A 6,953-nucleotide genomic window follows, 5' to 3' on the forward strand; every position below is an offset into this window, starting at 1 on the left:
CTGGGAGAAATGCCATTTCATGGTCCAATAAGGAATTGTGTTAGGACACATAGTATCTGATAAAGGAATTGAGGTAGACAAAGTTAAGATCGAAATTATAGAGAATCTTCAACCTCCGAAAACCGTACGAGAAATACGTAGCTTTTTAGGACACGCGGGTTTCTACCGACGCTTTATCAAAGATTTTTCGAAAATTTCCAAACCACTTACTGGTTTATTAATGAAAGACGCTGACTTTATCTTTGATGACAAATGTCTAACAGCGTTTGAACAATTAAAAACATCTTTAATCACCGCACCTATCATGCAACCACATGACTGGAGATTACCATTCGAAATCATGTGTGATGCGAGTGACTATGCCGTAGGCGCAGTGCTAGGACAAATAAAGGATAAAAACTTCATGCTATCTACTACGCAAGTAGAACATTAGATCCTGCCCAAATGAACTACGCCACCACTGAAAAGGAACTTCTAGCCGTTGTGTTCGTTTTAGACAAATTCCGTTCCTACTTAGTAGGAGCGAAAATCATCATCTATACTGATCACACTGCTATTAGATATTTGCTAAGTAAGAAGGATGCCAAACCAAGACTCTTAAGATGGATCCTACTCTTACAAGAATTTGACTTAGAAATAAAAGATAAGAAGGGTACTGAGAACGTAGTAGCAGACCACTTATCACGAATCGAAGAGAATAAGCCTGAACAAATTCCAATCAATGATGATTTCCCTTACGAACGACTTATTGCCCAAATGGAAAGCGACATGTCTGAACTAACCTTAAATGATATCGAAATAGAAGAATCCGTGGAAAAAATTCAGGCGAATGCAACTCTGCCATGATATGCTGATTTTGTCAACTACCTAGCTATTGGAGTACTTCCACCGGACCTATCATACCAACAAAAGAGAATTCTTTCATGATCTAAAACAATACTACTGGGATGAACCTCTTCTTTTCAAAAGAGGTACCGACGGTATTTTCCGTCGATGTGTTCCTGAGGCTGAAATAGACGATATAATCTCTCATTGCCATTCCGCTTCCTATGGTGGGCACGCAAGCACTTCAAAAACTTGTGCTAAGATCTTACAATCAGCCCTCTTTTGGCATACTCTATGGAAAGATGTCCATAATGCGGTTATAAATTGCGACCGGTGCCAACGCACTGGTAACATTTTAAGACGCGATGAAATGCCACAAACAGGCATCTTAGAAGTGGAAGTCTTTTATCTGTGGGGGATTGACTTCATGGGACCATTCCCGTCTTCATTTGGTAATAAGAATATACTCGTAGCTGTCGATTACGTTTCAAAATGGATCGAGGTTGTAGCTTCTCTGACAAATGACACACGAGTAGTGATTAAGTTGTTCAAGAACATAATCTTTCCTAGATTCGGTGTGCCAAAACTAGTCGTTAGTGACGGTGGCTCCCATTTCATATCAAATATCTTTGGAAAACTTCTTCTGAAGTATGGAGTCTGGCACCGTGTAGCAACACCTTATCACCCACAAACCAGTGGGCAAGTCGAAGTTTCGAATAGAGAGATCAAACAAATTCTAGAAAAGACTGTTGGAATATCTAGAAAAGACCGGACATCTAAACTAAATGAAGCTCTGTGGGCCTATAGGACATTCTACAGGACCCCAATAGGGACCACACCCTTTAAATTAGTCTATGGTAAATCATGTCATCTCCCTGTGGAATTAGAACACAAAGATTATTGGGCAATTAAGACCCTAAATCTAAATTATACTTCCGCAGGCGCGAAGTGAATTTTAGACATTCACGAATTGGAAGAACTTCGACTAGACGCCTATGAGAGTGCCAAGATATACAAAGAACGAACCAAAAAAATGGCACGATAAACGTATATCTAGGAAAGAGTTTAATGTCGGCGACATAGTGCTACTATTTAATTCAAGACTTCAGCTTTTTCTGGGAAAACTTAAATCTAGGTGGTCAGGCCCTTTCGAAATTACAAAAGTTTTTAAAAGTGGTGCGATAGAAATCAAAGGTAGAAATAGTGAACCGTTTATGGTAAACGGGCAACGATTAAAACATTATCATAATATTGTCAATAGAGACTATTCAAATAGTCTAAGACTTATAGAGCTGCCCGTTCAACCCCAAAACTAGTATATCACAACGTTACTGTCGAACTTACACCATTAAACAAAGTGCTTAGTGGTAGACAACTCACCTCTTTTTAATTTGTTATTTTTGTTTTTAAGCGTTTCCCTTCTTTGACTATTACTTTTATTTTGCTCCCTTTCCTTGATCCTATGCAGTAATGTACTTGTAGTTTCTCGTTACTAACTTAGAAATATTGGATACTGATTAACAGGAGAATTTATAACTAGTTAGTAACTAACTTTCATCATGCAACCAGTAGATACAGTTTTCAGAGGCAGAGTTCAGAGAAGGCGTTATGATTATTTAGCTCAGAAGGATATGGCTTTGTCCATATATTATGATGGACCTATCATGGATAGGTTAGGTATCTGAGATAACATCTTGTTTATGTTTAACCAGCTAGGTTGGGAGAATGCTGCTATTAAGAGAAGGTTTGTCACATACCGTGAGCTTACCCTAAAATTCCTTAGCTCCCTAGTTTACAACCCCGAGCATGGTTACAGACTCAACAAAGGGTTGATTTCCTTTAGGCTGTTTAGTATGAACTTCACTTATAACCGTAGAGACCTTGCTGACCTCCTAGGATTTCCTTGTGGCCCATTTGTATTCACTACCCGCCAGGAGGAATTAATCGATAACATCGACCTAGATTACTTTTGGGGTAGTTTAACTGGAGACTACCACCCTGACCCACACAAGATGCACTCCCAAATGATACACAACACTGCTATCCACTACTTCCACAAAATACTAGCCCACACCCTATTTGGAAAAGAAGCGAACAACACCTTAGTGTCACAGGATGACCTTTTCATCTTACTCTGTGTCGACCAAGGTCGACATGTCAATGTCGTAACATTTATGATGGAAAGATTCGTTCACCTTGCAAAGAACAATCACTCCCCAATCATAATAGGCGGCCTAGTAACCATGATAGCTGATGCCATTGGACTTAGACGCCCACTTTACGAGCATACACCTTTTGGACACATCCGACCCATGGATATTGACTTTTGCTTCAACCGAAGAATTATAGGAAACCTTGGGCCGAATACTTTTGACTACCTAATTAATAATGAAGTTGTCCAGCTATTTACCTTACCAAACCATGAAAGAACAAGTGTTCATAACCGAAATAACTGGCTATATGATTTAGATGAACACCACATTGCTCCACCATCACCTCCTGAGACACCGCCTATTTATGAGTATTTAGATGACCCTGTCTCTGTTGATGAATCTGACCCTGAAACCCCTCCAAACTACTATAACCTAGATGAACCGAAAATTCCATCCTATGCCAAAAATCTGACCATAATCCTTACCCGTTTGGATGGTTTTCACACTGACATTACTAATGTGAAAGATGAAATAAAGAGCATGCGCCTTGATGTATTAGGCTTAATGGATGTCTCCGTCGAATAGTTTGATCACTTGAACCAGGATGTAGCTGCTTTGGGACAGAACCGTGGCTGATTACATGGACCGCTGAATTCTCCTACTCGCATTAAAGCAATGAGGACACTGCTATGTTTTAGTGTGGAGAGGGATCACTTTTATTGCTATTATTTCTTTTAATGCTTAATGTTACATTTAACTTTAGTCTTTTAATTTAATTTAAATAACATTTTTATTTCTTTTTACTTCTATAATAAATTTAATTACCTCCGTCAGTTTATTTTTTAACTGCTGTTAATTCCATACTGCTCTTATTTTATTTTATACTACTGCTGAAATTACTTTACTACTGCGTTTCTACTATCATTACTACTGTGTTACTGCTGTTAATTTTTTATATGTTTTTTGGCCTTTTTGCAAAAATTGTGATCGTTGCATGTGACGAGCGTCACATGCAGTATTACGCCCGTCACACATGAAGTATATAACCGTTACACACGACCGTTGCATGTGATTGTTACACAAGACCGTTATGTGTGACGATCGTAACAGCCCTGTGACGCTCATCACGGATCCAGAAGGCTCGTTTTGTTTCCCTATAAAAGCAGGCGCGCTTCTCTTCTTCTTCCTCATCTAATCCTTTTGTTTTCCTTAACCATCCCACTCACACCACTTTTTTCTCCATTAACCCTTCCATCACATCCTATTTTAAGCGAGAAACAAGTGAGTTCCCTATAAATCACGAAATCCGTCTCTTCCACCAAAACCTATATTTACAATTCGCACACTCAATGGCCCGTCAAGAGAGAGCTGCTCCCGACCTTTCAAATATCGTATTCAGAGAGGGAGAAGCCGGCAAACGACAGAGAGACAACTACTTCAGGTTCTATCAACGTTCAGTCCAAGCTATGAGGTACGTTGATAATGACTGTCTGACGAAGTTAGAGCTTTCAAAGGGTGTGGAATGGATGCTAAACACCTCTGGTTTGACGCGACTCTGCACCAACCCGTAACCAACTTATGAGGCGCTGACCCTGGAATTCCTGAGTTTGTTCTCCTATATAACCCCTCCCGGTGCAACTCAGTTTCTCACCGGAGCCGCCATATTTAGAATGTTCGATACCGAGTATTCCCTGAACCAAACTCAAATAGCCCGAATACTTGGTTTCCGACATGGAGATGGAGTTCACTGCTGTATCCTGGACGGATGGTCGGAAATAGCATTTGGAGTGTGACACAACCTCACCAACATGAACGTCACAAGCTGGGATACGCTCAATGCAACGCACATCCACAACCCGGCTATAAGATATTTCTACCGAGTCTTAGGACACACGATTTTCGGAAGAGTCAACAATCATAAGGTAAACTCTAAGGAGCTCTTCTTTCTTCACTGTGTGTTCACTCCGGTGGCGCTCAATGCCACCCCGTTCTTGTTGGCCAACATACAAGCTTCCTGCATGAGAGGCAACACATCATTCTATTTTGGAGGAATCATCACCTCCATAGCATTAGGCCTGAATCTAGGGGATAGGCTCACCAACTTACCTGCCTTGCCGGCCAAGTTCCTCAACATCGACTATTGCCTTTCCTCGCACCTCATCAAGGTCAGAGACGATGGGAAGTACCACCCTGTGGTTCGGAACAAGATAGTTCGATGCATCATTATGCCCAACAGGAACCGTATAGATCCGAAGAATATGGAGAATTGGATATTTGATCTGAACACTCCTGAGCCCAATGAAGAAGATCCTAATAATGGAACTGATGAAATTGAAGAGGAACTTGACCGACAGATGCCATAACCACCTCCTGAGTATGCTGTAGAGACATCGTCCTGAGGCCAAGGGAGAAATGCGCGTCGACCCGCCACCATGGAAGACATCTATGCTGAGATGTTGCGACATAACCAGAGGATGGAAGAGCGCCAGACGGAAATGATGCAAACAATCCAGTAGATACAGAGAGATCAGCATGACTATGCGAACTGGCATGACCAAGGGGTGGCGGAACTTTCCGAAGAGATGAGTGCCTTGACACACCGCGTTGATGCCATCCAGGAGTACACTCAGCATGTGGGGTTGGATCCTACCCAGCGTGGTAGAAGTGAACGTGCACGAGCAAGAGTTAGAGCATACAGATCCCAACGTCGTGGCGAAGAGTAGCAATCTTCATGTTTCTTCCCTTTTCATTCTTTATACTGTCGCATTCAGGATAATGCTTTGTTTAAATGAGGGAGGGAATCCTTGTCTTTCCTTTATTTGTTTCTATTTTTAGCCATAACAAAATTTTTGTCTTTCGTTTATTTGTTCCTATCTAAGCGTTCATTTATTTCTATCTAATTTGGCATAATATTTTTTTTTGTTTTTATGCATACCACGAGTATACAGGTTGTCTTACATAGGTTCTGTTAGGAAGCTGGGAAAAATCTAACAAGATTGATACCGTCCTGACACCTTAGATCTCTAACTTTCACGAGATCAATTTGAATACCCATTATACCGATACCTTAAGTCTTCGTTCTAGATTAACCCCTAGTAGTTTATACTAGCAGTTAGCACCGTCTTAAACATAAACCATGTGAAGAGCCGATGAATATAAGTGATTGATGCTTATGAATTAAGAAGATCCTTCATACTTTTGCTATCGAGAAATTGAAAATGCACCATACAAACGGTTGTAAGATGTACAAAAGGAAGGAATAGAAAAACCTGTTGCCGGTTGGTTCAGAGGTACCTGGTATTGGACTCAGTAGGGCGAACTACGGTTCGATCCCCCACAACCTTCAAATGGTATATATAAAGGGTTACCATACTAGTGTACCAGACCCCGTGCTAAAAAAGGATCAAAGCCACTAACCGGCTACTTCACTAAGTGCGTGTAAAGGCAAAGGGCTTAATGTGATTGCACTAGAATGAAATCAAGTTTAAGGGAGTTTGATAACACGAAAATACATCGTATATTTTCCTTGATTTACACTCAAAAATCGTACCACTTTCATTTATATTCCGATTATTCCGCAAGTGGTAATTCAATTCCCATGTTTAAATGAGCAAAGTATAGAAAAGGAAGATAAAAAAGAAGAAACAGAAGAGAAAACAACAGAAAAGCAGAAAATACAAATCCTGTGCATGTGACGACCGTCACAAACCCTGTCACGACCGTCACACCCTGGGTGTCACGAACGTCACAGGCCCATCACGACCGTCACAAGGCCAAAAGCAACGTAATGAAATTGTTTAACAGAAGTGATCCACATGCCCATTTTTCTCGCTCCTCAGCCCACTTTCCCGTGAATTTCTCACTCAACCAAGTCACCCTTATTTCTCTCAACTGCCAATACCAAATGGAGAGTATAAAAGGATGGAAGTTGGAAACCTACGGGCACGCTGGATTTTCCTCCCTGAAGCCAGCTTT

This window comes from Lathyrus oleraceus, chromosome 6, assembly GCF_024323335.1.
Source record: "Lathyrus oleraceus cultivar Zhongwan6 chromosome 6, CAAS_Psat_ZW6_1.0, whole genome shotgun sequence".
NCBI classification, from domain to species: domain Eukaryota; kingdom Viridiplantae; phylum Streptophyta; class Magnoliopsida; order Fabales; family Fabaceae; genus Lathyrus; species Lathyrus oleraceus.